The sequence below is a fragment of the Chiloscyllium plagiosum genome, chromosome 5 (assembly GCF_004010195.1).
Source record: "Chiloscyllium plagiosum isolate BGI_BamShark_2017 chromosome 5, ASM401019v2, whole genome shotgun sequence".
In the NCBI taxonomy this organism is placed as follows: Eukaryota; Metazoa; Chordata; class Chondrichthyes; order Orectolobiformes; family Hemiscylliidae; genus Chiloscyllium; species Chiloscyllium plagiosum.
In genome coordinates, this window is record NC_057714.1 from 112002329 (window position 1) to 112012427 (window position 10099).

A 10099-nucleotide genomic window follows, 5' to 3' on the forward strand; every position below is an offset into this window, starting at 1 on the left:
TACAGTTAGTAAGTTTGCAGATGACACCAAAATTGGAGGTGTAGTCGTCAGCGAAGAGGGTTACCTCAGATTACAACAGGATCTGGACCAGATGGGCCAATGGGCTGAGAAGTGGCAGATGGAGTTTAATTCAGATAAATGTGAGGTGCTGCATTTTGGGAAAGCAAATCTTAGCAGGACTTATACACTGAATGGTAAGGTCCTCGGGAGTGTTGCTGAACAAAGAGACCTTGGAGTGCAGGTTCATACCTCCTTGAAAGTGGAGTCGCAGGTCGATAGGATAGTGAAGGCGGCGTTTGGTATGCTTTCCTTTATTGGTCAGAGTATTGAGTACAGGAATTGGGAGGTCATGTTGTGGCTGTACAGGACATTGGTTAGGTCACTGTTGGAATATTGCATGCAATTCTGGTCTCCTTCCTATCGGAAAGATGTTGTGAAACTTGAAAGGGTGCAGGAAAGATTTACAAGGATGTTGGCAGGGTTGGAGGATCTGAGCTACAGGGAGAGGCAGAACAGGCTGGGACTGTCTTCCCTGGAGCGTTGGAGGCTGAGGGGTGACCTTATAGAGGTTTACAAAATTATGAGGGGCATGGATAGGATAATAGACAAAGTCTTTTCCCTTGGGTCGGGTAGTCCAGAGCTAGAGGGCATAGGTTTAAGGTGAAAGGAGAAAGATATAAAAGACACCTAAGAGGCAATGTTTTCACGCAGAGGATGGTACATGTATGGGATGAGCTGGCAGAGGAAGTGGTGGAGGCTGGTACAATTGCAACATTTAAGAGGCATCTGATGCGTATATGAATAGGAAGGGTTTGGAGGGATATGGGTCAGGTGAGGCCGGTGGGACTAGATTGGGTTGGGGGGATATCTGGTCGGCATGGACGAGTTGGACTGAAGGGTCTGTTTCCATGCTGTACATCTCTGACATTATAAGAATCATGGTTAGTGGATATTTTTCAAGCTGGAGATTTTACCGTACTGTATTGGCACTTATGCTTTTCCTGATATATATTTACATGATCTAGATCTTGTTGCACAGGGGATAATTTCAAACTTTGCAGACAACACAAAAGTTGGAAGAATTGTAAATTGAGGATAGTGCAGTACTTCAAAAAGATATGACAAGTTGGTGGAGTAGGCAAACAGGTGGCAGATGAAGCATAATGTGGAGAAGTTTCAGATGATCCACTTTGGGACAAAGACCATAGACAGTATAAAATAAAGGGTATAGTTCTAACAGATGTGGAGGAGGAGCAGAGAAACCTAGGGCATCTATGTGAATAGATCATTAACTGTGGCAAGCCACATAGTCTTATTTTGTGACCCAGTGTCAAGCGATCCCCCCAGAAGAAGAAAGCTGGTTAAATATTTTTGATCATTTGAAGCACCCAACTATAATTTACAAGCAGAACATGTGAAATCAATATACAGCCTCCAAGGCAACCAAAATGTTGGGTTTTGTGAGACATAACTCTGGTCACTCTTCGGCTGCAGGATCAGAAATGTTGCACCAAACCCTAGTCAGATCACACCTGGAGGACGGCTTGGGCAGCTAAGTCCCTTACACACCTAAAAAGGGTACCACCCTCAAGCAATTTCAACACCAGGCAGCTCAATTCTTCACAAAACGTTCCTGGTGGGATCTGGAGCTTCGCCCCAGTTGGGCACATTGACAGCCTGACACCACTTCCAGAATCAAAGAGGAGCCTGCAGGTTGATATGGCTCTGTAAAAGTTTGAATGAACAATAAAATATTTCAGAGCAGTTTCCAAACCAGAACTCCAAAACTGTACACAGCCAAACCTGCTTCTCTTGCTTGCTCTTCAACCGATCTTCCCCCCATCAAGATAGAAAATACTACTCATCATGAATCAATATGCCTTTATCGACTTATCAAAGGAAAACTGGTAAATATTTTGTTTTGTTCATATGGCCATGGGCTGCATTCATTGTGCAACTCCTGTGAAAATTTCCCAGCGGAAAAGTACAGAAAGAAACCCTTACCAAGTACTGGAGCTCCTAAGATCGTCCACGAAAGGCAATCAACCAATCCTCATAACTTTGAACGAAAAGCCAACACTGATGGATTAAAAAAAAGTGTCCCAATGCCTCTCATGTAATGGTGCCAACAGAACGCTGGCTACCAGTGATATCGTTATTTTGTGTGTACGCCCATGTTTTTCAAGAATAAGAGGTCGCCCTCACCGACAACATTGACTTAAACGGTTTGTTTCTCCCTGGAGCAGAGAGCAGCAGATTAACAACCCTCTCCTGTCACCATCGCGGAGCGCTCTGATGGCTCTCTCTGACGCTCGCGCTTTTAACTGCCACCAACCGACACCTCGCCCGCCACGCGCCTTCCCGCGCTCAGCCCGCGCAGCAGCAACAAACAGCATGCCAACGGCTCCGACGCGAGCGGCGTCACGTGCGACCTCCCCCACCATCAATCTATAGAATGCGCCGTCTGTTGGCGTTGAGTTTGTTACTTCCCCCAATTGGTGAACCCACCGACCTACGCTCCCTCCACCCCGGCCCCAATCCTTTCATTCTTCACCTCCTTTACCCTCAGTTCTATCATTCTGTTCCTCCCACCCCAGTTACTGATGGAGGCACTGGGTGATTGGCAACTCAGCTTCACCCAGCCAACCTCCACCATCCCGGCGCTTCCCAAACGTTTTGCCCCACTCCATTTGGAGACTTGAGCACTGTTGCAGCCCCTCAGCAAGAACTGTGAGGGGAGCAGGAAGGTTGCCTGTTAGAGCAGGGGCATAGGAATACAAATCTGTCTCATGGCAGCCATTGCTGCCTCAATGCAGCAGGATCCAACTTGGGGTCCAGCTTTGGGAAGTCTTGCCCTATCTCAATCTGGTACGAAGGGAGAGTAGACTGGAAAGTCATTGTAAAATAAATTTATTTTTACGGGATGTAGGTTGCCCTGGACAGGGGCAGTATTTGTTGCTCATCCCTAACTGCCCTCAAGGTGTGGCAAAGCAACCTTCTTGATTTAGTTTGTTCCATCTGCTGACTAATGCAATGCTTTTCTTCTACTTTTAGCCTTTCAAATTAGTACAAGTAAATAAAAGCATTCATCATAAAAACCATAAGAACTGCAGCTGCTGTAAATCAGAAACACATAAAGAAGTTGCTGGAAAAGCTCAGAAGGTCTGAGAATCTGTGAAAAGAAATCAAAGCTAACGTTGAGTCCAGTGATCCTTCCAGTCATCATAATCTCTCAAATTTGAGGAGCTGTTCAGCAGTGGAGACCTTGAGGAATAAATTGTCACATCTGTGATTTGTCTTATATGAGGGGTGAGGATTGGACTTGAGAAAAGTAATCATCCAAAGACTTAAATTGTGAAATGTGTTTCTAGTGGTGGACGGAGCAAGTCAGTTGGACAGAACATAAGAGTGCTGAAGTTCTCAGAATGATAATGGTGCAAATACTATTGTGAATGTCATCAAAAAACTGCAAGTTATATTGGCCATATTCCATACATTATCCCATATTGTGATGTTCACCAATGAATGCACATGTTCAGCATCATTTGCAATCCCTCAGATACTGAAATAATCCATGTTTATCTATTGCCTTTTAATATTCAATGGCAAGGCCATTTTGGAGAGATGGTGGCAGTGATATGGTTGCTGAACTAGTAATCCAGAGACTCAGGCAATGTTCTGGTGAGTTGGCAGCTGATGGAATCTGAGTTAAATAAAAATCTAGTGAAGACCATGAATCTATTGTTGATTGTCATTTTAAAAAAAATCTTGTTCACTAACATCCTTTCAGGAAGGCAAACTGGCTAAATCTAGTCTGAGCAACATAAGACTACAGACCCAATACTGTTCTCATATAATTGCTAATGATACGTTCAATTCTGTCATCCAAGTAATTAATATATAATGTAAATATGAATGATGGAACTGATCCATGTGGCAATCTATTAGTTGCCAGCCTGTAAATGTCCCATAATCCCAATTCTGTCTTCTGTTAGTTAGATAATCCTCTGTCCATGCTATTATGCGACACCAAAACCATGGGCTCTTATCATCTTAAGTAGGTTTCTCTGAAATACATTATGAAATACCTTTGGAAATCCACATACATGACATCTACTGTTTTCTCTTTGTCTCCTCTGATTTTTACTGTCCCAAAGAATCTATAATAAATTTATCAGACTTGATATCCACTTCATGAGGATATAATAACTCTGCTTAACTATATTGTGCATTTCTAAATTGTCTCCTAGTATATTCTTTACAATAAACTCTCAACACTTTCCCAATATAACAAATGTTAAGTTAACTGGCCCATAACTACTTATTTTTGTCTCCTTTTTTAATAAGGGTGTTACGTAGGCAGTTTTCCAAAATCTAATTTTTTTTTCAAGATTACTACTAGTGCAACCATCATCCCTATACTTAATTCATTGAGTAGCCGAGGATTCAACACATAATGCCCAGGAGAATTACCACCTATAGCTCCATTAGTTTCCCTAGTCCTTTTTTGTCTAGTTCTTGTTTGCTCCTACACGTTTGCCCATTGACTTATTGTTTCCAAAATGCTATTAATATCCTCTTTCATGAAGACTGAAATAAAGTGTTTCTTCAACTCTTCTGCCATTTCTTGGATTCCAATTATTACCCAAACTCATTCTATAACAGAACTAAATTTACTTTAGCCTCTCTCTTCCTTTTTATATATATTTAAATATATTTTATATATATTTATTTATATTTAAATATATTTATATATATTTTATGTTACCTGCTATTTGCCTTCAATTTATTTCCTCCCAATTTTTGGGCTAATATTTGTTAGCTTTTAAAACTTTACCAATCTTCTAATTTGTCACTCATCTGTGCCATATTCTATGTTCTTTTAATACACTGATTGGAAACCATCTTCCTAACTGGAATACATCTTTACTATGAGTTGCGAGCAATTTTCTTAACTGTCTACCATTGTTCATCAACAGTCTTTTCTGCTGAACTCCTTTCCCACTCCACTCCAGATAGCTCTGCTCTTATTTGCATGTAATTACTTTTACAGGTCGTTCTACTATAATCTGTGTTTCGTCAGCGCAAATTGGTTACAAAGCAATTGACGAATTGTGGATGTTGTTTGGATAAAGCAAACTTTCTACTGAACGGATGCAGCAATTTTCTAATTGCAATCTTCTACAGCACGAGGTTGCAGTGGAACACAACTATAAAGACAAGGTATTTTTTATTCATCTTTTAGTAGGATGAGAGCAAAGCTGGTTGTCTAACATTTATTAGGCAGAAGTGGGTACCGCAGATGCTGGAGATTACAGTCAAGATTAGAGTGGTGCTGGAAAAGCACAGCAGGTCAGGCAGCATCTGAGCAGCAGGAAAATCAACATTTCGGGCAAAAGCCCTTCATCAGAAATTCCTGATGAAGGGCTTTTGCCCGAAACATTGATTTTCCTGCTCCTCAGATTCTGCCTGACCCGCTGTGCTTTTCCAGCACCACTCTAATCTTCTCTAACATTTATTGCCCATCCAAGTTGCCCTTGAGGTGGTGGTGATGAGCTGCCTTCTTGATCCGCTGCAGTTCACCTGCTGTGTGTCAATTCAAAATGCCCTTAGGGAGGGGATTCTAGGATTTTGACCCAGCGACAGTGAAGGAACAGAGTGATAGATTTCCAGGTCAGGTTAGTGAGTGACTTGGAGAGGAAGTTAAAGTTTGTTGTGTTCCCATATAGCTGCTGTCCTTGTTCTAGATGGAAGTGGTCTTGAGTTTGGAAGATGCTGTCTGAAGATCATTGGTGAATCTCTGCAGTGCATCTTGTGGTAGTACACACTGCTGCTACTAAGTGTCAGTTGTGGAAGGAGTGGATGCTTGTGGATGCAGTGGCAATCACGTGGGCTGCTTTGTTCTGGATGGTGTCAAGCTTCTGGAGTGTTATTAGGACTGCACTCATCCAGGTAACTGGGGAGTATTCCATCACACTCCTGAATTATGCCTTGTAGATGGTGGTCAGGTTTTCTGAAGTCAGGAGGTGAGTTACTCACCACAGTATTCCTAGGCTCTGACTTGCTCTTGTAGCCACTGTGTTTATGTGGTGAGTCCAGTTAAGTTTCTGATCAGTGATAACTCCAAGGATGTTGATAGTGGGGGCTTAAGTGATGGTGACACCATTCAATGTCAAGGGGCAATTGTTAGATTGTCTCTTGTTGGTGATGGTCATAGCCTGGCATTTGTGTGGTGCGAATGTTACTTGCCTTTTGTCAGCCCAATCCTGGATATTATCCAGATCTTGTTGCATTTGGATATGGACTGCTTCAGTGTCTGAGGAGTCATGAATGGTGCTGATTGTGCAATGTTCATTGGCGAACGTTCCCACTTCTGCCCTAATGATGGATGATCGTTGATGAAGCAGCTGAAGATGGTTGGGCCTAGGACACTCCCCTGAGGAACTCCTGCAGCCTCCAACAACCACGACCATCTTCCTATGTGTCAGGTATGACTCAAACCACCAGAGAATCTACCCCCTGATTCCCATTGATTTCAATTTTGCTAGGGCTCCTTGATGCCACATTCAGTCAAAAGCAGCCTTGGTGTCAAGGGATGTCACTCTTACCTCACTTCTGAAATTCAGCTCTTTTGACCATGTTTGAACCAAGACTGTAATGAAGTCAGGAGCTCAGTCGCCCTAGCGGGACCCAAACTGGGCATCACTGAGTGGGTTCTGCTTGATAGCACGGTTGATGATACCTCCATCACTTGACTGATGGGCCAGGTTGGATTTGTCCTGCTTTTTATGTACAGGCCATATTTGGGCAATTTTCCACATCAGTAGGTAGATGCCAGTGTTGTTATTGTACTAGAACAGTTTGGCTAGGGAACTCTGGAGCACAAGTCTTCAGTACTATTGCTGGAATGCTGTTTTGGGCTGTAGTCTTTGCAGTATCCAGTGCTTCCAACCATTTCTTGATATCACGTGGAGTGAATCAAAGTGGTATCTATAATACTGGGGAGCACTGAAGGAGGCCAAGATGGATCTTCTACTTGGCACTTCTGCAAAAGCTTCAGATTTATCTTTTGCTTCAAAGTGCTGGGCTCTTCCATTACGGTGGATGGGGATATTTGTGGAACCTCCTCCTCCGGTGAATTGGTTAATTGTCCACCACAATTCATGAGCGGATGTGGCAGGACTACAGAAGGTAGATTTGATCTGATGGTTGTGGTAATACTTAGCTCTTTCTTTCACTTGCGGTTCATTCTGTTGGGCATGCAAGTAGTCTTGTTCACCGGTTGACACCTCACCTTCAGGTATGCCTTGTGCTGCTTTTGGCATACCCTCCTGCAATCTCCAGCCAGGCCATGAGGACACAGAGTCATGGAGATTTAGAGCATGGAAACAGACCTTTCAGTCCAATACGTTCATGCCAACCAGATATCCCAACCCAATTTAGTCCCACCTGCCAGCACCCAGCCCATATCCCTCCAAACCCTTCCTATTCATATACCCATCCAAATGCCTCTTAAATATTGCAATTGTACCAGCCTCCAACACTTCCTCTGGCAGTTCATTCCGTACCCATACCACCCTCTGTGTGAAAACATTGCCCCTTAGGTCTCTTTTTTTATCTTTCCCCTCTCACCCTAAACTTGTGCTCTCTAGTTCTGGACTCCCCCAACCCCAGGGAAAAGACTTTGTCTATTTAGTCTATCCATGGCCCTCACAATTTTGTAAACTTCTATAAGGTCACTCCTCAGCCTCCGACACTACAGGGAAAACAGCCCCAGCCTGTTCAGCCTCCCCTATAGCTCAAATCCTCCAATCCTGGCAATATCCTTGTAAATCTTTTCTGAACCCTTTCAAGTTTCACAACACTTTCCGATAGGAAGGAGACCTGAATAGCACGCAATATTCCAACAGTTATAGATTGTGTTGGACTACAGTTCTGCTACTAGGCAAAAGTGAGTATTGCAGATGCTGGGAACCAGAGTTTAGATCAGAGCGATGCTGGCAAAACAGAGTAGGTCAGGCAGCATCCAAGGTGCAGGGAAAAAAAAAAAAATCGATGTTTCGGGCAAAAGCCCTTCATCAGGAATGCTACTGTTAATGGTCCACAGTACCTCATTGATGCCCAGTCTTAAGTTGCTAGATTTGTTCAAAGTCTGTCCAATTTAGCTCAGCGATCATGCCACCCAACAATGGAGGCTATTCTCAATGTGAAGGCAAGGTTGGATAAGCTTGGGTTGTTTTCTACAGAACAGAGAAGGTTAAGAGGGGAACTGACTGAGGTGTGTAAGATTATGAGGGATAAGAACAAGTGGACAGAAAGTAGTTGTTCCACCTAGTCAAAAGGTCAGGTACAGAGGTACACACTTTCAAAGTAAAAGGCAAAAATTTGTGTTGGAGACATTTCGTCCCCTGTCTAAGTGACATCCTCAGTGCTTGGGAGCCTCCTGTGAAGCGCTTCTGTGATGTTTCCTTCGGCATTTATAGTGGTTTGCCTCTGCCACTTCCAGCTGTCCGCTGCAGTGGCCGGTATATTGAGTCCGGGTCAATGTGTTTGTTGATAGAATCTGTGGATGAGTACCATGCCTCTCTAGGAACAGCCAGGGAATTCCTAGAGGCATGGCACTCATCCACAGATTCTAATCAATAAACACATCGACCTGGACCCAATATACTGGCCACTGCAGCAGACAGCTGGAACTGACAACCAGAAGTGACAGAGTCAAACCACTATAAATGCCGGAGGAAACGTCAGAGAAGTGCTTCACAGGAGGCTTCCAAGCACTGAGGATGTCACCTAGACAGGGGACGAAATGTCTGCAACACAAATTCCCAGCTCGGCGAACAGAACCACAACAACGAGCACCCGAGCTACAAATCTTCTCACAAACTTTGAAAGGCAGAAAGTTTAGATGGGACCAAAGGAAGATATTTTTCACCCAGAGTGTGGCAGGGATCTGAAACTGAGACCAGTAACTTTAAAAAGTACTTGGACGAATATGAAACATCGAAACCTTTAAGGTTGTGAACCTAGTGCAGAAAGAACAGACAAGCATAATGAATTTTGGCAGTACAGACTTAATGGGCCAAAGGGCTTCTTCTGTGCTGCATGATTCTCTGATTCTACCTGCCAAACAGATGATCTATCATTGCTTCCTCCAGATATTTGCAGCTTCACAGATGCTAGTCTTCAGCCCATTCAATCCACTCCACATAACACCAAGATACCATTGAGCTGTTAAATATTGCAAAGGCTATGGTATCTCACAACATTCCTGCAATAATATCGAAGACTTGTGCTCCAGAACTTGCCACACTCCTAGTCAAACTGTTGCAGCACAGGCACAAAACTGGCATCTACCTGACCATGTGGAAAATTGCATTGCTTGGTGTACAAGACATAACAGTCAGATCCAATCTAATCAGTTACATTAGTCTACTCTCATTCGTCAGTAAAGTGACAAAGTTGTCAGTGATATAAATAGCACTTGCTCAGCAATCTGATCACTGACGCTCATTTTGGGATCTGCCAGGGCCTTTCCCTCCTGATCTCTTTACAGCCTTGGTTCAATCACAGATGAAAAAGCTGAAGTCCACTGATGAGGTGACAGAGACTGCCCTTGACATCAATGCCATATTTGACTGGGTCACATCAAAGAGCCTGCGCAAAACTAGAATTAATGGGAATCGGGGGCAATTCTCTTCTGACTGGTACCATACCTAGCACAACCAAAGATGATGTCGTTCAGTCATCTGAACTCCAATACATCATTGACAGGGGAGTGATTTACATCCAACCATCTTAAGTTACTTCATCAATGACCTTCCATCCACTAAGTTCAGAAATTAAGTTGTTTGCTCATAATTACACAATTTGCAATTCCTCAGACAGTGAAGCTGTCAATGTTCAAATGCAGCAAAATCTGGACAACATCCAAGTTTGGGCTGACAAGTGACAACTAACATTTGCACCACATAAGTGTCAGGCAATGACCATCTAAATTAAGAGTGAATCTAACCATCATCCCAAGACATTCAATTGCATTACCATCAGTGAATCTTGCACTATTAACATCCGAAGAGTTACTGAGAGAAACTGAACT